This window comes from Moschus berezovskii, chromosome 25, assembly GCF_049115385.1.
Source record: "Moschus berezovskii isolate FMDL1 chromosome 25, NW_MosBer_1.0, whole genome shotgun sequence".
In the NCBI taxonomy this organism is placed as follows: domain Eukaryota; kingdom Metazoa; phylum Chordata; class Mammalia; order Artiodactyla; family Moschidae; genus Moschus; species Moschus berezovskii.
This window is the reverse complement of record NC_142484.1, coordinates 39,431,011-39,452,562: the sequence shown is the minus strand read 5'-3', so window position 1 is coordinate 39,452,562 and position 21,552 is coordinate 39,431,011. Positions and strand designations below refer to the sequence as shown.

The following is a 21,552-nucleotide window of genomic DNA, read 5'->3' as shown; positions in this document are numbered from 1 at the left end:
TCTGAGGTCAGAGCTCTAGCTTTTTTAAAATTTTAATTTACTGGCCTCAAGGCATGTGGGATCTTAGTTCCCCAGCCAGGGATGGAACCCATGGCCCCTGCTGGGGAAGCACACAGTCTTAACCACTGGACCACTAGAGGAGTCTCAGAGCTCTAGCTTTCAACCTCTGAGTCATATAGCTCTGGATGAGTTCAGAGTCCCTAATGAGACTCTACCTCAAAATTTCTCCCCCACCTGCCTGCCCCAGAACCTTAAGTGAGAAGCCTTAGACCTTCCCTTGCCGTTGGGAGTTGCTGTCTGTTTGCTGGGGAGGAGTGACACAGAATAGCTTCTCACTAAGAATAGGGTTCCGGAGAAGGCAATGGCAAGCCACTCCAGTACTCTTGCCTGGAAAATCCCATGGACGGAGGAGCCTGGTCGGCTGCAGTCCATGGGGTCGCTACGAGTCAGACATGACTGAGCGACTTCACTTTCACTTTTCACTTTCACACATTGGAGAAGGAAATGGCAACCCACTCCAGTGTTCTTGCCTGGAGAATCCCAGAGATGGGGGACCCTGGTGGGCTGCCGTCTATGGGGTCACACAGAGTTGGACACGACTGAAGTGACTTAGCAGCAGCAGCAGCAAGAATAGGGTTCTCACTAAGCCTTCTAACAGGTGATGCAGGGCAGCTACTGGGGGGTGGGGGTGTGGGGATGGGGAAGGGGGAGAGTGCGAGGGTGGGGAAGGGGGAGGGTGGGGGAGGGTGGGGGTGGGGAAGGGGGAGCGTGGGGAGGGCCCAAGACCCAGTGCCTGCCCTCCAGGCTGGAGAGAAGCAGGAAGGAGATAAACTCTTCTCCTTCCTGTGCAACTATTCTACCAGTTATTGAGAGCAGGAGGAGAAGGGGGTGACAGAGGATGAGATGGTTGGATGGCATCATGGACTCAATGGACACGAGTTTGAGCAAACTCCTGGAGATAGTGAAGGACAGGAAAGCCTGGCGTGTTGCATGCAGTCCATGGGGTAGCAAAGAGCTGGACACGACTGAGCAACAACTCTACGCTGAAATTGTTCACAGATTTGTCTTTTCAAAGGCTTAATCCTCTTTTGCATCTGGAGTGCTCACCCAGCATGGGGACACGTTTAGGCTCTTAAAGCTTGGATAAAAGCCCAAATACCCACATTAACCCAAGGCAAGGATTCCCAGGACAGATGGGCAGTGCTGCACCCAGCCTGAACCAGTCCTTTGGGGATCAGCATTTGCAAGATTGGGAGAAGGAAGATCTTTGGAAGGACCCAAAGCAGACATGGGTTACCTTTAAATGGATGTTCAACAATGACTGGGGAGATGACCAGGAAGCTAAAGCCTTAAAGGTCACCACTTTCCCAAGTTTGCCTGAGCTGGCTTTATCATCGGTAACTTTTTTTTTTAAACTGGCCAAGACACAATATTGTGTTTATAGGCGTGCCTGCCTCCGCACCAGCCAGCACCTTCCAGCAGTGTGCCCGTCCTCACCGCGCCCCCACTGGGTAGTCAGACCGAACACACCGCCCTCACTATTTATCCAGGTATTACTGTATATACATATAAAATACATAGATTCCCATCCCCTTTTTTTTGGCCAAGCCACGCTGCATGGGGGGATCTTACCTGCCCCACTAAGGATGGAACCTGTGCCCTTTGCAGTGGAAGTGCGGTGTCTTAACCACTGGACCGCGAGGGAAGACCCTGTATAAGGTATTTTTAAATCATCAGCTCATTTAACAACCCCCTACAACCTGTGAAATACTTCTATTTATTTCACTGGTGAGGAAACTGACATCCGGGGTGAAAGCATCTTGTCGGGTACCACTTTGCGCCCTTTTCTCCCGCGCAGGGGCAGGTGGGGAGCTGACCTCCGATCTTAGAGTGGAGGGGCTTTTGGCGCTCCACGCTCTCGGACTCCAAGGACCTCTAAAGCACAGGGATCGAAAAATAACCGTGTTGCGGTCTTGATCTTCAAGAGAAAAAGTTGTTTCGGGGTAAGTTACGCCTGAGTTGGAGACCAAGATGGGGAGCCCAGGGGGAGAGAATTAAACAGGAGAGGGGCGGAGGGGCGAGGAGAGAAGGGCGGGAGGGAAGGCCGGAGCCCACGCGCGCGGGGGCCGGGCCGGGGCGGGGCGCGGGGCGGGCGGGGAGGTATTGGCCCGCGCGTCCGGGAGTGGCCCCCGCGCCCGCCCGCCGCCCGCCCCGGGAGCCCGCACGCGCCGCCCCGCGCGGACGGCTGCCGGGCGGTACCTGGATCGCCGGCGAGCGCGCGGGGCAGAGCCGCCTGCACCCCCGCCGCAGGAGAGGAGGCTCGCGGCGTGCAGTTCCGAGGAAGGTAACGCAGCGCGCCGCGCCGGGGTTGGCGGGGCCCGGGGTGGGGTTCGGGGGGTCCGGAGCCGAGATGACGCGGGGAGCGGCGAGATGCTCTCCTCGCCCGCCAGCCTGCGACTCCTCGCAGCCGGTCCAGCCCGCTGGCTGTGTTACCTCGGGGAGTTCTCCTTCCCTCCCTGGCACTGGTTCCTCCACTTTTGAATGAGGGAGTCGCTGTGGTGCGATGCTTTTTGGTCTTCAGAGTTCTGAAACGCGCTGCACTTCGTGGCGGCGTCCGGCAAGCGCCCTTGCTTAGTCTCCCACTCGCGGAAGAGCCAACTCTAGTGCCCGGGGGGCGAGTCTCCAGGAGGCCGAGGTGCTCGGGTGGGCGGCGGTTCCTTGGGCTTTCGAGGACTGAGCTTGGCTTGCGGCCGGCTGCTGGGTGGACCTGACTGCAGGCTGCCCCTCGGTTGCTCAGGTTGGGTACGGTGGGGCGTTAGGACCCACCTACAGGTGGGGGCTGGGGAGGGAGAGTTGGGAGCCGATGGTTTCTGCTTGGAAAACAAGCAGGTCGTTTTGGAGTTCTCTGCCTGCACCCAGCCCTTGTCCCGCGGTTGAGTTGTGTATTACAGGAATGGGCTTTATCTTTTCAAAGTGGAGAAACCAACTGATTCAGCAGCTAAGACGGCGGGCTCCACCAGCCTGTAGGAAGTGGGCCCCTGTCTCTGCCCCCACCCCGCCTCCTCCCGCTTCCCTTTCCTCCCGCCTCCCTTTGTAAAGCCCCTTTGACTTCGAGGGGGCTCCCTTCCTGTCTGCATGAAAATCCTCGTTTTCACTTATTGCTGGTCTGTGACCAGCAGGCTCCAGGGCTTGGGTTCTGGGTTGAGATGGAAGCAGAGATAAGAAGAGACTATGAATCATGCTGCCAGCCTCCACCACGGCGGGGATGTGCAGAGGAAGCCCCAGACAGACAGACACACACACACTGGAAGGAGGGATGGATTCCAGCTGCTGTTCAGCTTCCTGTCCCCTTGGCAGGCATTCCCAGCGAGGCAGGCAGGTGTCTGCGGGATGGAGCCGCCACCCAGGGGAGGAGAGCTGAGCGGAGCAGAGGGCCCTGGTGGGTTTCTGTGGAAGGTCCGCTGTGGGTCTCTCCCGTCTCTTTCCTTCTGCCTTCAGTGTGGTATCCGGGTGAAACTAGATTCCAGGGCCCATCAGAAGCGGTGGGAAGGGGCCATGGAGGTGGCAGTATTGACTTTATGGGGGCCCTTATGGGCCAGATACTCTTTGTTGTGTAAAACAACATATCCTTAATCCTCACCGAGCTACGTGAGGGCTAGGATACTGGTATTTACTCCATTTTACAGATAAGAAACTGAGGCTCAGAAAGCTTGCTTCCCTTAGTCACATAGCTAGTAAATGGCCGAGCTGGGATTCAAATCCAATCTTTCTAATTCGAACAGTTGTCTTCTCCACCCTTCTTTTTTTTTTTCTTTTGGTGCTCCATGAGTAAGGGCAAGTTGGAGTCGTAACAGCAGAAATGACTGTTACTGAGTTCACACGAGGTGCTGGGCGCCATTCAAAGCACTTGCGAGGTGTTATGTCACTTAAGGTGCGAGGGATCCGGTCATTCTGGTGGGAATCCGGGATGCCTTAGGCTCTCTCCAGCGGCAGCCCCCTTCCAGAACGCCCCTGCCTGGTCCCGCCCAGCTGCTGGTGCCTGGGTGGGGTGGGGGCCCTGTTTGCTCTATCCTAGAGGTGGTTTGAGGTCTAATGAAAGCTTGATTGTCCACAGCTGATCCGTTAGACCTGACCGTTGAGTTGTGAATGATCCCACTGTCCCCTGAAAGGCCTTTCGCAGGCTTCGCTCAATAAACATTTGTGGAATGAATGAATTAGCATGTTGTGCAGGGTGGTCTGCCGTCCTGCAGAAGTGGGCAGTGGCAGCCCGGGGCCCCCACCATCCTCAGAACCCCAGGATGCCAGGCCAGATTGTTTTCCTCCTCAGGTGAGGAAGGTAGGGTGAACTGTGCCCCTGTGGGCTCACAGATTACCCTGGTAATATGTCGACTGGCACCTGTTTTGTAAAGGAGTTTTAAATAGTGGATGAAGACGAATTTGACTTTTTAAAAAAGTGAACTGGAAAAATGACTTAGTTTTAATCAGATATCTGCTCTTTCGAGGGGAAAATAGGATGGTACTATTCGTGTTCCAGCTTCCCAGACTTCTCCATAAAAAAGTCTCCAATAGCAAAGAAGCCTGGCAAGTGCTCCTGCACATTGTGGTACGTAGTTCAGATGGGCCCCAGCAAGCTTGAAAATGGTTTTAAGGTGTTTTTTTTTTATGTGATTCCATATGCTTGTTAGGTTTTTTCAAATATACAAATAAATATTTGTATATAGTTTTCTTCCCCAAAATGTTTGTGTAAAATTGGTGTCCTGGCATATTGCTTTATATTCTTGGGGGCTGAGGGGACCCAAATGGAGAAGCAGGGCAAAGGTTCTGGTCTCGGGGCTTTAAGTATTGTTTGCATTTTCCATTTACTTGGTTCACAGTAATAGAGCTTCTCAACCTTCTGTGATGATTACCTCTTTTCCCATTTTGCGGAGTGAAGAACATATTTAAAAAATAAAAACAATCATTGTTTTCCTTCCCCCAGTCTTATTAAGATACAAGTGATACACAGCATCGTGTAAGTCTAAGGAGTACACGTGATGTTATGCATGTGTATGTTGCTCCTAGTTTTCTTGTAGTGTGGATGTTTGCAGTTTACTCTTAGCCACTTTCAAGCATGTAATATATACTGTAGTCACCATACTGTATGTTAGATCCTCAGACCTTATTCATCTTATAACTGGAAATCTGTATTCCTTGGCCAATATCTCATCATTTTCCCCCACTCCCCAGCCTTTGGCAACCATCATTTTACTCTGTTTCTAGGAGTTTAGCTTTTTAAAGATTCCCCATAAAAGTGAGATCATTACTGTTTGTTTTCTTATTATCCAAACTGTACCTGTTCATTTTCGAAAAAGATTAAGTACAGATTAGCATTAATAAAGTAATACATCTGTACTCAGAGACAACTAATGCAACACTTAATGTAGCCTTTCATATCTTTCTCTGCATCTATACAAGTACATTTAAAAAAAAATGAACAAATGAATATAATCCTTACTTTGACTATATTATTGTCAGAGCTAAGAGCCATTTCAAGTTGTTTTGAATAATTAAAGCCGTCATAAATGTTACTCCTGTTTGTGAACCCCAAAGTTCACCCCCTGGAGTTCCCCTGTGTCGTTTAGTCTCCAGTACAAGTGCCTGTGAGCCGGGGGTGCTGCTGAGGTTATGGGGTCAAGCTGTGCTCCTTACGTGGCTCAAGTATCTTGAATGTCTCAGGTGTAACCAAAAAGGTAGGTCTTCACTGTTGTTGATGTGGAACATGTGAGCAGAAAATTCTAAAGCTAAACTGCCCAGTGGGGAGGAGGGAGCCGTAGATAAGGTCATTGCTCCAACATTGCATTTTAGTACCTGTGTGGCTTTGGGTAGTTTTTGTGAACCAGCTTTTCCTTTCATAAATTGGGATACCTGCTTGATTTTTCTCCCCCAAAGTCATTAAGAGGACCGAGAGTCAGATGTTGTTTGTTATCTGAATTGCCTGTCAATGTGTATGCAATTGAAACTAACTTGAAGGTTGGGCAAAAGCATTGTTGGCCTTTATAAAATGCTGGGCTCTAACTCTTGGGGTTCACATCAGTAGGACTTAATTGTGATGCAGACTCTCTACTGGATCCCTACTGTTTTCTGCAGAGAATATAGGATTCCTGGATGGCTGGCATCTCACTAGTCTTCATCACAACCCTGAAGAGAAGATGACAGAACACAGTCCTTCTCACAGAGTCAGAACAGGCTTGCCGTTCTAGGAAACTGTTCCTCTGCACAGGGAGCGCAGAGCTCCCGAGGGCTGGCTCTCACCACCTAAGGCAAGGTCCAGGCGTGCTGAGGGAAGGCCATGAGAGCAGCTGGAGAGGTGAGGTGGACCCAAGGACAGCAGCAGCTCCTGCAGTCAGGGCTGCTCAAGGGCAGGCACCAGCTCCCGGCAGCAGAACGGGCCCTGCCTTGGGAAGGGTACGACTCAGCTTCTGCCTGGCTCATGGACATGCTGTGAGATCTGGGGTTACTCACGTCCTCTCCCTGATTCTTGCTTTTGTTTTTTTAAGGAAAGATTGTTTATTTGGCGGTGCAGAATCTTAGTTGCAGCCTGTGGGTTCTGGTTCCCTGACCAGGGATCGAATCCCGGGCCCCCTACATTGGGACCATGGAGTCTGAGCCACTGGACCATTTGGAAAGTCCCAGTTTTTTTAAATCTATAAATTGAAGGCGTTGGACCAGTTGAAGTTCTTTTCAGTCTTAAACATCTGTACTGCTGCTCGCTGCTTAGTTGCTCAGTTTGTCCGACTCTCTATGGCCCCATGGACTGTGGCCTGCCAGGCTCCTCGGTACATAGAATTTTCCAGGCAAGAATACTTGAGTGGGTTGCCATTTCCTACTCCAGGGGATCTTCCTGACCCAGGGATTGAACTTGCATCTCATGTGTCTCCTGAATTGGCAGAGAGATTCTTTGCCACTGGTGCTGCCTGGGCAGCCCACCCATAAATGTCTATGATTCTGGGTTATTTTCCATTCTCATTTGCCCAGATAGAAGCTTGGTCGAGAATGACTGCATCCGGATGAATCAGATAGGAGCTCCACTGGCACTATCAGTTAGCTCACATTACTTACAGAGATAAATCAGGGGTCAGAAAGTGCTCCCACTTCCGGTTGCTTTCAGGGACCTCTCATGATTTTCCGAGGGTCCCCCCAGCTGACTGCCCTCATGGAGAACACATGGTCCACAGATCATCAAGGGGAGAGTTGTTTCTGCTTATCTATCTGTTAAACTCTTAATCTAGAACTTCCTCAGATTATAGAAGGGAGAACTGCTTTGGGACCACTTCTGGTTTACAGAAGTATGATGAAAACAGGTTATTTATGTTCATAAGGCCATGCGTGTCACTCCTACTCACTTCTGAAATCACTGAATACAGGACTTTTGTCTGGTACCCCCTGGGCTTCCCTCATAGCTCAGTTGGTAAAGAATCTGCCTGCAATATAGGAGACCTGGGTTTGATCCCTGGGTTGGGAAGATCCCCTGGAAAAGGAAATGACAACCCATTACAGTATTCTTGCCTGGAGAATCCCATGAACAGAGGAGCCTGATAGGCTACTGTGGATGGGGTTGCAAGAGTCGGACAAGACTTAGCGACTAAACCACCACCACCACCCTGGGTACTTGGTCCTGGGTGAGGACTTCTGCAGTAAATGGGAGCAGCATGCAGAACTGGAATACTGTAGAGATGAAAAGACCAATTTGGGGAAAAACTGACCCTCTAAGAGTTTGGAATCTCTGATTTAATTCTGCATCCAGTTGCCCGGCACTCAATGGGAATTTAGCGAAGTGTTTTTAATGAATTGATACATGAACAAAGGGAAGAACGAATGAGTCACTCTTCTGAAATGAAGTCTTGAAATGCGGTATAAGAGGCACTTACATTTACAAAACTACCTTCGCATTATCCCTCATAATGGTGTGACAGATTAAAGGCCAGAATAAAAGCGTTTCTTCATGTCATAACTTTGTAGACATTTTGCAACAACTAGTGGAAACAGATTTGCTTTATTATTCCTAGATAAGTCTTCTTTCTATAAATGCATCAAGGCATATTCGAGAGGGGGGTTATAAGATCTGGTAAATGGTACCACAAGTTCGCATTGTGAGTTGGAGAAAGAAGGGCATTGCTTAGCTTCGGGGCGAATAGGCGTTCTTGTTTCCCTTGTAGAGCATTGTTTTACTGTAACCCCTGGTGTAACTGACACCATCAGCTTCTGATCAGACAGATGTGTTTTGTGTCGCCATTACTCACAGCCACAGGCGCCTGGGGTCTGCTGCTGTTGGCTGAGTCAGATGATTAAAACCCAGGGCTCTGAGGCTGAGGGCAGGGGCCAGACCCCTGGCCAAGCCAAGGCGCTGCGTCAGATCCATGCCTCAACCACTCCGCCAGCCATCTGCACTGGGAGGAAGACTGAACTGTGGTGTGTTAGATTCTTTAGGGCAGAATCTTCACCCCTGTTGGTTTTAGGCTAATCATTTGAGTTTTAGTAACAAGAAGCCTGGCTCACAGACTTGGAGACTGAATTTATGGTTACCGGGTGGGGAAGGGTGGCGGGGACGGATGGACGGGGCGCTTGGGATTGACACGTACACGTTTTCATGGGTTCGTTTCTGTTTGGCTGTGCCGGGTCTTGGTTGCTGCACGTGGGCTTTCTCTAGCTGTGGCGCGTGGGGGCTTCTCTTCCTCGCATCGTGGAGCTTCTCATTGCGGTGGCTTCTCTTCTTGCTGAGCATGGGCTCAGTGGTGTGGTGCATAGTGTAGTTTGCTCCGCGGCGTGTGAGCTCTCCCTGCATCAGGGATCAAATCCATGTCCCCTGTGTTGGCAGATGGACTCTTAACCACTGGACCACCAGGGAAGTCCCTCACGCTGCTGTGTTTAAAATAACCAACAAGGACCTACTATGTAGCTTATACCTACTATCTATACCTTCTATATAGCATAGGGAACTCTGCTCAACATTCTGTAATAACCTAAATGGGAAAAGAAGAAAAAAGAGACAAAAGATCTTGGTTTTCAGTTTAATTCTTTGATTCTTGATAGAATGGATTCTAAGGTTGTTTTAGGTCTACCGTCTTAGGACATGTTGAGGGGTGCATCCTGAGACCTTATCACTGTTTCCTTAATGTGTCTGTAAAATGTCAGTGATCAGACCTGCCTCACAAGGTTGCTCAGAGGATTAAATGAGATCATATATTTAATGTGGGGGGCTGATGCCCAACAGTGAAGTGGTCCAAAAACTTTCTCCTTATCTTGGAGGCACCAAGGGGCTAATGAAATTATCTCAATATTGTGTGTGAAATAACTAGATTTTAGAATGGTAACACTGTTCAAAGTTTGAAAGGTGGATTTGCGGTTGCTAGAAGGCACACTTGTTTGGACTTGTGGGTACAGATAAGATATTTTAAAGCGTTTGGTAAAAGGTACTTGGTAGAGAATGGTACTGCTATTTAATTCAGGACTTCTGTAGGAAGGCATAGGGCTTCCTTGGTGACTCAGATGGTAAAGAATCTGCCCGCAATGCAGGAGACGGGGATTCAATCCCTGAGTCAGGAAGATACCCTAGAGAAGGAAATGGTAACTCACTCCAGTGTCCTTGCCTGGGAAGAGGAGCCTGGTGGGCTACAGTTCATGGGGTTGCAAGAGCTGGACACAACTTAGCGACTAAACCACTGCCATAGGAAGGCATATATGTGTTGAAAAATGGTAATGCCATGTATTAACCTATGGACTGGACCACACTGGAGATCAGTAATTCCATAAATGATAAATATGTCCTTCCTTGTGAAGTGAAAGTCTCTTAGTTGTGTCCGACTCTTTGCAACCCCATGGATTATACAGTCCATGGAGTTCTCCAGGCCAGAATACTGGAGTGGGTATCCTTTCCCTTCTCCAGGGGATCTTCCCAACCCAGGGATTGAACCCAGGTCTCCTGCATTGCAGGCAGATTCTGTGCCAGCTGAGCCACCAGGGAAGCCCGTGTTTTGCCTTGGAGCTAAGCATTTACCACTTTTAAAATAAGAACCTGGGTTCGCTTTTGGCAAAATGATTGAGGCTTGGCCCCAGAAAGAACGTTTACAGCCCTTTTCCATATTTCCAGAATTGAAGTTCTGTGAATTGTTGACAGCCAGTACACGCTGAATTTGGTTAGTGCTTTGCAGAATTTCTTGTGCTAAGCAGGCACCACTGTGGTTAGCAGTCTGAGTTTCCTGGCGGGGGAGGAGCAGGGAGGCATGGGCCACAAAACCCTTATCTGTGGGCAAATCGCAAGAAACTGAGTGGCCCTTTTCCCCGAGCCATCAGCATCAGACAGCAGCACACACGGTGTGTGTTTGTATGTTTCTAGGTCTTTGTTTATGTTGACCGAGTGTTGTCAGCTTTATGCAGACCAGAGGGAGAGCCTGACACATACCGGGAGTCCCCCAGGGAGGAGCCCCTAGGGGGATCAGCCGTGGTTGCCAGGGGTGCCGAGATGTGGCAAGGATCGCCCGCTTCCCTCCTGAACCAGGTGGTGGCCCCGAGCCAGGGGTGTGGAGGGGAGGTGGCTCCGCCTGTCAGAAGCTTCCAGGGACAGATGTTCATGGAACTGGGCACAGGTGTCCGCCTGGTGTATGAGGAACTGCAGATGGAGTGGGTCTACTTGCTTTTTCTCTCTGCTAACCTTTTCCCCAAGGTCAGTCTCTGAGCCGTCAGGGACTGGTACCAAGTCTCAGGCTGACCGGTGGTACACGCGGGGTGAGATGCCCACGTTCACCTCCCTGGGGGCACCTCACCTTGGGCTTTTAGAATGTGAGACCTTTGAACCTGTCTTCCTTCATGTGCCACGCCCCAGGTTCTTCTCACTGGGTTAATCAGGCAGAGGGAGGAATCTTTGATAGAGGCGGGTTCGGTCTCCTCTGAGACCACAGGAACCCAGAAAGACGAGCCCTGGGTGAGAATGGCCAGCTCTGAAGAGTGTGTGTGTGTGTGTGTGTGCGCGCGTGTGTGCATGCATACGCCCTTCCCTACCTAGAGGTAGTGAATGACTACATGTTTAGTACAGTAGGATTGGTTGGTCTTTGAAATTTTGTTGGTATTCTTTTTAAACTATTATTAAACAGTGCACATTTGTTGATAAAGGGACAGTATCCTTTGGGGGCTTCCCTGGTGGCTCAGATGATGAAGAATCCACCTGCGATCCAGGAGACCCAGGTTTGATCCCTGGGTCCAGAAGACCCCCTGGAAGAGGAAATGGCAACCCACTCCAGTATTCTTGCCTGGAAAATCCCATGGACAGAGGAGCCTGGCGGGCTACAGTCCATGGGGTTGCAAAGAGTCAGACACGACTGAGCAACTAACACACACACATGCTCTGAGGGAAAGAATGTCAGACTTAGAGGCAGGAGTTAGTTCATTCAGCAAATACTCGGTGTTTAGTGTGCCAGAGATTGTTCAGGCTCAGAGTCCAGTGGGAAAGCATCGGTCTATAACTGCACACATTGTGGTGTTAATAGTCAGATATGAGCATTGAGAGAGGTGGCTGGTAAGAGGGAAGTGGGAGCAAGTGCCAAGGGCTTCCTGGAAATGGTGATACTTGAGAAGAGACTTAAGAGGTGAAGAGCGGTCAGGAAGTTAAGAGGCCCAGGAACTAATGTGGCGGGCACAGTTTCATGTATAAGGCAAGCTTGGCCAGAACTGAGGCCAGTGAGGCAGGGAGTGGGCTGAGCTTGGAGAGTTTTGTACATCTCATTAAGGAGACTGGACCTTAAGAAATCCTAGCCTGTATTCTTCACTGTGTGAAGACTGGGCAAGCGTTTCCTCTCTGAGCCTTAGTTTCCTTATTAGTAATATGGAGATGGTAATGATTGCCTGACTTTATCTCATGACAGTGAGACTCAAATAAGATGATAATAATGGCCAACAATTATTGAACACTCACTGTGTGCCAGAGAGACTCTACATTAAACTCTTTTCATGAATTAGCTCATTGAGTCCTCACCACAACTTTATGAGATAGGTACTATTATTAAGCCCATTTCATAGATGAGAAATCCGGGGCAGTGAGGTTAAGTACCTTGTCTCAGATCATAAAGCTAATAATACATAGTACAGTCAGGATTCGGATTGAGGTATTCTGGCCCCAGAGTGCTTCTTATTTGTGTGTGTGTGTGTCTGTGTGTGTGTGTGAGTGGATATGCTTGAGTTTATAGTGCTGTCTCTCTGCCAAGCTTAAGAGCTCAGTCATGTTTGCTTGAGGTTGGTGAAATTCACATCTCTGGACTTGACACGTGCAGTGTGTGGCTTCTCCTCTGTTCCAGCTGATCCTCTAAGTTGGCTTCCTCCACATATGCTGTTCTAGCCACAACCTCCTTCCTGAGTACTGGTTCCTCATCTCCATCAGAGTTCTAGACACTTCCACTGAATTTTCTGCCCAGTTCTTTTTTACTGTAAAAATACTTTTTACCTTTAACTTGGCTGCCCTCCAGGCACTTCTGGTTGAATGTGGTAATACCGAAGTTGGCTTTAGAGTTTTGAGTCTTGTTTGATTCCTGCATCTTCTGAGGAGCGTTGTTACTGCTTCCTTCTTGATGTTGCTCCCAAACGACATTTATGTGTCACCTCTCTGTACCTCCCAGCTCTCTGACTTTTGGAAGATCTACTGCAAAAGCCTTAGCCCCTTTGATTACAGTCAGTCCTCTCCTTCATGCATACTAACGTAGCGTGTTTAAAAAAGTAAGAAAAAACTCACACACAGACCCCCCACAATATAAAAGACAATCTCCTTCATTCTACATTTGAGACCCGTGTTTTAGATTCTTCTGGTTTTTAGTGGAGTATGTGCCTGCCAATGCAGGAGATGCAGATTCCATCCCTGGGTTGGGAAGATCCCCTGGAGTAGAAGATGGCAACCCACTCCAGTGTTATTGCCTGGAGAATTCCATGGACAGAGGAGCCTGACAGGCTACAGCCCATGGGGTTGCAAAGAGTCAGACATGACTGAGTGACTGAGCACAGGCAGACTCACACACACACACGTACACGTAGTTCCTTTACAATGTTGTGTTAGTTTCTGCTGTAATCAAAGTGAATCAGCTGTACATATACACCCATCCGCTCTTCCTTCGATTTCCTTCCTGTTTAGATCACCACAGATCATTGAGTAGGCTCCCTGAGCTATAGTAGTGTATATACGTCAATCCCACTCTCGGAATTCATTCCACCCTCTCTTCCCACCTTGGTATCCATACATTTGTTCCCTATGTCTGTCTCTGTTTCTGCCTTGCAAATCAGTTCTTCTGTACCATTTTTCTAGATTCCATGTATCCGTGTTAATATGCGATATTTGTTTTTCTGACTTCTGTTTAGAGTCTTACCTTTCACTGTTCTCTTCTGTGAACCTAATCTTCCAATCAGACCATATTCCCCTTTCCATACAGCAGCCTCTGTGCATTGTTCACATAGCTTCCTGTCTGTGCCTGAAATGATACTTTTATTTCCCTTCTTGAGCTCCTCCCAACCCTGCCACTTACTCTCAAATCTTACCTGTCCTAGAAACTGCAGCCCTATGGTAATTCTTACCCAAACCTTCCTGGTTCGTCACAGCAGGAAGTTTTTTCTCCCTTCTCTGGCTGGTTTAGTGTTTGGCTTCTGCCTCTTTTATGGTCGTCACCACACACCACCTTGTGTTAGCGTTCTTTGTGTATTCATCTTATCTTCCCTATTGGTCTGAAATTTCTTAGAGGGCTGGGACTTGCTGGTATTTCCTTAAAGCCTGGAAACCAGCAGTCTGACACGGTCCAAATATGCTGAAAGAATATATTTTGAAACCCTAAGTGATATTCACTTTTTAAAAAGAATTTCAGTATGTCAGTTGGCTATAGGAATTTAGTGGTCAGAGGGTAGTTATGAGTTAGATATCTGGGGTTTTGGTTTGTGAATGCGGAAACGATTAACATAGCGAGCCTGGGACTGCTTGTCCTTAGAAATGCCTGCTTGCAAGGCTGGTCCTTGACTGGCATCTGAGAACTTGGATTTCAGAAGGGTTCCCACCACTTACTCTTTCCCCAGCACTCACTGTACCTAAACTGTGCAAACAGTGCAGTATATGCCAAGGACCTGCTTTCTTTCTGGGTGTCTGGAATTTGGGTACCCACCAGCCAGGCGGTATCCATGTTGACCAGTCCCCAATAAAAGCCCCTGGGCACTAACTCTCTAATGAGCTTCCCTGGTTAACATTTCACACATGTTGTCACAACTTGTGTGTATGCCTCAGCTGAAATAGGCCTCTTGGAAGCCCATCGCTGGTTTTTACCAGTCTTCACCTCATCTAGCTTTAGTCTTTGCTGATCTTGCTTTATAGCCTTTCATTGTAATAAACCATGGCCATGGGGATGCATGTATGCTGCTCTGTGAGTCCCCCCACTGAACCATCAAAAACCTGGGGCTGGTCTTGGAAATCCCCTCAACACACCAAAAATGCCACAAATGCAGAGGCAATCCTTTGTTTTTTTGTGTTTGTTTCGGCTAAAACTTCAGTGTTATTAAAGTTTCAGAGAGGTTTCAGCTTCTTACATAAGAGAGGAACCCAATTCTTAAGACTGCTTGCATATGGGATGTTCATGTATATGGCGCTCTGCAGGGTAAAGCTGAAGCCTTCTTGGTTGCAGTCTGTAAAATCTGGGTGAGAAAGAGGTATTGGAGGAAGTTTGATTTTTTTTTCATAACATCTCAAGTACTATGTTAAAAGTGTTATTAGAACTAGGCTTTTAGAAAAACTAGCGGCGATATTAGCCTGGGATCCACCCATTCTTATGATTCTTCTAAATCAGGAGTTGAGTGCCTTGGGACATTTTTCCTGCCTGAAAATAAGGGGTGGACAGGGCATCCATAATATTGAAATGCTATTGTGTGGGACATCAGCTAGATGCTTAACATGAATCATTTTCTCAAAGGTAGGAATTTTAAGCTGTACAATATAGTTAATGAAAACGGAAATGAAACCAGAGTCACACAGTCCATATAGCCCTGGAATTCAAATCTATGTACTCTTTTTCTTTTTCCATTATGATGCCTGAACACAATGGTGGGACTTCAAGAATAATAATCATTATATCAGCTCATTTATGAGTGGGTAAATATTTCTTTTTAAAATATTTATTATTTGGTCTTAGTTGCAGCGTGCAGGATCTTCCCTGCATCATGCATGGGCTTAGTTGCCCTGAGGCATGTGATATCTTAGTTCCCTCACCAGGCATTGAACCCACATTCCCTACATTGCAAGACAGATCCTTAACCATTGGAGTCCCTAAGTGGCTAAATCTTACCTGGACCTCAGTCAGTGTTTTGAGAAGTTTTATCTTTCGGTGCCTAGCTGGAAGGTTTGGAGAAGAAGGAAATTTCCCTGGTGATGAAGGCTTCTGTGCATGCCCTAGGCTTTGAACTGCCTTTCCAGGGTCCTGTGGGGCTTGCAGCAGGGGGACTGTCCTGACGGTGTTCACGTGGCCTGGGTGTGTGCTGCAGCCCATGAATGGGTGTGGGCAGACACAGCCTGCTCTGTTGTTTTGTCAGTTTCAGAGCAGGTGTGACTAAAGTCTTTCTTCCTGACAGTTTTGCGCAAAAACTTATCTGGGAACAACCTGCTTTATTAAATTTGAAAGTAAAAGGAGAGGTTTTTTTTAATTTTTATTTTGTATTGGAGTATAGCTGATTAACAATGTTATAGTTTCAGGTGAACAGCAAAGGGATTCAGCTATACATGTACATGTATCCATCCTTCCCTAAATTCCCCTCCCATCTGGGCTGCCACATAACACTGAGCAGAGTTCCCTGTCCTATACAGTAAGACCTTATTGGTTACCCATTTAAAATATAGCAGTGTGTGCACGTCCATCCCAAACTCCCTAACTATCCCTTCTCCCCTTCCCCTCGGCAACCATAAGTTAATTCTTTAAGTGAGAGCTTTTCTTTTTTTTTTTTTTAAGGAATAGAACTATAAGAAGGAAAATAGAAATGGGTGATTTTAAATACATGATGCAATATTACTCAGCCATAAAAAGGAATGAAATTGGGTCCTTTGTAGAGACATGGATGGACTTAGAAATAGTCACATAGATGAAGTAAGTCAGAAAGAGAAAAACCAATAACAGCGTATTAACATGTGTATATGGAATCTAGAGAAATGGTATAGATCTTATTTGCAAAGCAGAAATAGACGTAAAGAACAAATGTACGGACACTAAGGCTGGATGAATTGGGAGACTGGGATTGACGTACATACACTGTTGATCAGTTCAGTTCAGTTCAGTCGCTCAGTCGGGTCTGACTCTCTGCGACCCCATGAATCACAGCACGCCAGGCCTCCCTGTCCATCACCAACTCCCGGAGTTCACTCAAACTCATGTCCACAGAGTCGGTGATGCCATCCAGCCATCTCACTCTCGGTCGTCCCCTTCTCCTCCCGCCCCCAACCCTTCCCAGCATCAGAGTTTTTTCCAGTGAGTCAACTCGTCACATGAGGTGGCCAAAGTATTGCAGTTTCAGCTTTAGCATCAGTCCTTCCAGTGAACACCCAGGATCGATCTCCCTTAGAATGGACTGGTTGGATCTCCTTGCAGTACAAGGGATTCTCAAGAGTCTTCTCCAACACCACAGTTCAAAAGCATCAATTCTTCTGCGCTCAGCTTTCTTCACAGTCCAACTCTCACATCCATACATGACCACGGGAAAAACCATAGCCTTGACTAGACGGACCTTGGTTGGCAAAGTAATGTCCCTGCTTTTTAATATATTATCAAGGTTGATCATAACTTTCCTTCCAAGGAGTAAGCGCCTTTTAATTTCATGGCTGCAATCAGCATCTGCAGTGATTTTGGAGCCCCCAAAAACAAAGTCTGACACTGTGTCCACTGTTTTTCCATCTATTTCCCATGAAGTGATGGGACCAGATGCCATAGTACCTGTAAAATAGATAACCAATGAGCGAATCTACTGTACAGCACAGGAAACTCTACTCAGTGCTCTGTGGTGACCTAAATGGGAAGGACATCCAAAAAAGAGAAGATACATGTATACATATAGCTGATTCACTTAGATGTACAGAAAAAAACTAAACATTGTAAAACAACTATAATAAAAGGAAGTTTTAAAGAGAAATGGAGTAATTTGGGGTGCCCTAGTCTTGCTAGTTTCATCTTGGGAAATGTTTTTTATGTAACATTGCTTTTAGATGATTAGCGTATTTCAATAAGGAAACAAGGCCTCGGACTCCACAGTATAGTAGAAAGTACTGAGTGTGAGCACAAACAAGGTACACGATTAACATTTGTTGAATAAATACAATTGGCGGCAAATGTCTTACCTCTTTTGCTGTCCAAAGGATGGAGTAACTTGGGCCCCAGTTCCCATTCATGTGCTTCTGCTGAGGAAGGGAAGATTCTCTTTTTTTCAGATCAGATGTTGAACCTGGGGCCAGGCCATCATCATTTCAGAGAATGAAATGCAAATGGCTTCTTCTTGGCAGGATGAGATTTTATTTGTGATGCTGAGAATAGATTTAGTGGTAGAGGTAATAACAGTAGCAGCTAGTACTTAGATAGTATTTATTATGCAAGACTAAATGCTTTACACATACAGACCCATCTAATCCACACGTCATATTTTTAAGTAGATATTTTACCAGTGAGGAAGCTAAAATGCAGAGAGGCTATGTAACTTGCCCAAGGTCACATGTAAGTGGTAATTCTGAAATGTAAATGTGGATACCAAAGAGCAGCCACTAACCTCTCTTCAGTCGTATTATAAAGGAATAGGAGCCTAAATATTTTTCCACAGTTTTTTTTATTGCGGTAAAATTCACAAAAATTTATCGTTTTACCTTTTTCTAAGTGTTCAGTGGCATCAAACACATTGACAGTGTTGCGCAGCCATGACCACCGTCCATCTCCATAACTCTTCCCATCTCATAAAGCTGAAACTCTATAACCATGCAACAGCAATTCCTTATTTCACCCCACTCTTGTGCACGTGTGCTCTGGTGCTCTGCCACTCCATCGTGTCTGACTCTGCAACCCTCTGGGCTGTAGCCCACCAGGCTCCTCTATCCATGGGATTCTCCAACCAAGAAGACTGGAGTGGGTTGCCATTTCCTCCTGCAGGGGATCTTCCTGACCCAGGGATCAAACCCTTGTCTCCTGCATTGGCAGGCAGATTCTTTACCCCTGAGCCACCACGGAAGCCCCACCGTATTCTTACCCGCTGACAACTCCATTTTGCTTTCTCTTTTTGTGACTCAATTACCCTAAGTGCCTCATGTAAGCGGCATCACACCGTCTTTCTCTTTTTGTGACTGGTTTATTTCACTTAGCATAATATCCTCAAAGAGCTCCCATATTGTAGCATATGTCAAAATTCCCTTTTCTTTTAAAGGCTCAGTAATATTCCAGTATATTTTGTACACAAATTTATCACATTTTGTGGTAAAATGATAACTTACCACATTTTGTTTATCCATCAGTGGATACTTGGGTTGCGTCTACTTTTTAGCTGTTGTGAAAAATGCTGCTGTGAACACAGATATATAAATATCTCTTTAAGACCTTGCTCTCAGTTTTTTTGGGTATATAACCAGAAGTGGAATTGCTGGATCATACGGTAATTCTACTTTTTATTTTTTGAGGAACTGCCATACTGTTTTCCACAGAAGTTGTACCATTTTGCACTCCCACCAGCTCTACACAAGGGTTTAATTTCTCCACATACTAGCCACCACTTGTTATTTTCTGTTTTTTTTTTTCCCTTGATAGTAGCCATTCTAATGGATGTGAGGTGGTATCTCACTGCAGGTTTAGTTTCATTTCCCTAGTGATTAGTGACATCAGGTATCTTTTCATGTGCTTACTGGCCATTTATGTATCATCTTCAGAGAAATGTCTAGTCATTGGCCCATTTTTCATCGAGTTGGCTTTTTTGTTGTTGAGTTTTAGGAGTTCTTTTGTAGATTTTGGATATTAATTCCTTATCAGATACATGATTTTCAGATTTTTTTCCATTCTGTGGGATGCCTTTTTACCCTGTTGTTAGTGTTTTGATGAAGAAAACTTTGAAATTTTCATGAATTTCAACTTGCCTACTTTTTTTCTTTTGTTGCCTGTGCCTTTGGTGTCACAGTTCAGAAGTCACTGCCAAATCCAATGTACTGAAGCTTTTGCCCAATGTTTTCTTCTAAAAAGTGTATGCTGTAGGTCTTATATTTAGGTCTTTGAACCATTTAGAGTTAATTTTTGTATGTGGTGTTAGGTAAGGGCCCAACTTCATTATTTTGCCTGTGGGTATGCAAAATTTGTTTTGCATTGTTTATTGAAAAGACTGTCCTTTTTCCATTGAATGTCCTGGTACGCTTGTCACAAGTCATTCCAGGAATCCTAGACATTTTGAAAGGCCATCTAGTTTTTGTTGTTCGTTTGCTTTTTTTATTAAAAGAAAAATACAGGTGAAAGATATCTCTTTCCATGAATTCCCGGAGCAATTTCTAGAAATTCTGCTTTTTCTTAAGCAACTATTTGAAAGAAATGAAAATTCATGTTTGAGCCTTTTTATACTTTCCCGCCTAACATAATGCTATTTTTTTTCTTCCTCAAATACCAGGCAAATAGTAGAAATCAAGCTCAAACAAGCAGGAAAGACTTCATAAACTCAAGTTCCCTCACTGGGGGAACAGTTCATGGAGAGACATGACCCCCAGTTGAGAATTTGGATTCTTCTGAATTTTGTGATAAGAAAGTCTATTCTGTGACCCTGAGGAAATGGGAGATTTTATTGCTTGTTTTGTTGTCTCTTAGAGTTGAATATGCGTTTTCAAGTCATTGGAGCATGGGAGTTGAGGGACTGTGAGCTCTTTGCTCTAATGAGTTTCACAGCATCGTTAATTAAAGATGGCAAAGCGTAAACTTCCCATTTGGACGTGTTTCCAGTTGTGCTGCGCTTGTTCTTCAGACCGCATGGTTATTTTTAATTGAATATTTTGTGGGGTTCATATTTGCACTGAGAGAGCGTGCTGACTAAAACAATGTGGAAATGCCATTGCTTGCCAGATTCCATCCACAGATTCTCCAACCTTTTTTTGGTAATAGGAGTTTTCATTTGTGCAGAACTAAACAATATGACAGCTGTGAGGCCCTAACCATGGAAATGCCTGTTTATTTGTCTGTTGGAACAATTTCCATGACAGAAAGTGTTGAGAGCATGCCCTTGATTTTTAGGGACAGGTTTATAAAACATCAGTTATGAGATATATCAGCTTACATTTCATGGATGTTTTGAAAATTTGATGTGGCTGAAACTTCTCCACGTCTGTCTCTTGGAGAAAGTTTGCAATTCAAAACCCCTGAAGAGAAAATAGAAAACTGCTTATCTCCAAAACATAGAATTTGACTAATAACAGTTCTGAAGTTACTTTCTTCCTTATAAATATTCGTGTTTTGTAATGAAAAAAAGATGTAATAAAAGTTACGACACTAAAAATCTGTGCAGGTGGAAAGCTGTTTATTAACAATTAACTTTTGTGATTACTTCTCCTGTGAAATAATTTTGATTCTTTGATTTCTTGTTTCTAAAAGGTACTTGTTTGAGGAGGAGGAAAAGTCCTTCTGGAGACTTTAAGGTACTTAAACTGACACATTTCATGGGAGCCCCATTTAGAGATGGTTTGCATTAGAAAGTTAAGCTGCAGGTTAAGAGAGAAATGAGCAGCCCTGACTTGGAATAGAACAGGAAAGGGCAAAGAATATGTGGCTTTGGCCTCCGCTGCCCTGTCTGATAACCTTTTCTAATCTATCACAGAAGGGTTTGGGGAGCTCTACTGGTAGAGCCCTGGCTTCCCTGGTGGCTCAGTGCAGGAGACTTGGGTTCGATCTCTGGGTGGGGAAGATCCCTTGGAGAAGGGGAATGGCTACCCACCCCAGTATTCTTGCCTGCAGGATCCCGCAGACAGAGGAGCCCGGCGGGCTACAGTCCATAGAGTTGCAAGAGAGTTGGACACAACTTAGCGACTAAATAATAGGTAGAACCCAAGGTCACCTCTGATTTGAAGGGGCTAGAGGCTCGGTTGGTGTCACGTTTTTCCACGTGAGTTTGGTGTTTTTCAGTGATTCAGAGTCTAACGTACAGAACAACAGGCTTTCGCTGGCAGACTGTCCCTGCCATTGGACCTTGTTCATCTGGCCTTCTTTGATTCTTACTGGTACATACCCAAATTTAGCACACAGTAAAAGACTCTGATGCTGGGAAAGGTTGGGGGTGGGAGGAGAAGGGGACAACAGAGAATGAGATGGCTGGATGGCATCACTGACTCTGTGGACATGAGTTTGAGTGAACTCCGGGAGTTGGTGATGGACTGGGAGGCCTGGCGTGCTGTGATTCATGGGGTCGCGGAGAGTCAGACACGACTGAGCGACTGAACTGAACTGAACTGAACTGAATCTTTACTATAGAATTCACCAGTGACACTGTGTGTAGGTTCCATCTCAGCCAGACTGTCAGCATGGCTATTAA

At 46.3% G+C, this 21,552-nt stretch overlaps 1 protein-coding gene across 7 annotated transcripts in view; it reads left to right on the top strand.

Moving 5' to 3' along the window:
* Positions 1 to 1,809: 1,809 nt before the first annotated feature.
* The window catches only part of SYTL2 (synaptotagmin like 2), a 127,339-nt gene continuing 107,596 nt past the window's right edge, over positions 1,810 to 21,552 (top strand). For 2 of the 7 annotated variants that reach the window (XM_055416144.2, XM_055416141.2), the window contains exon 1: positions 2,209 to 2,344. The gene's annotated coding sequence lies outside the window, so the exon portion shown is untranslated. Of the gene's footprint in view, positions 2,004 to 2,190; positions 2,345 to 21,552 lie in introns of those variants that run through there. The other 5 variants (XM_088832446.1, XM_088832445.1, XM_055416137.2 and 2 more) reach the window with 5 other exon arrangements.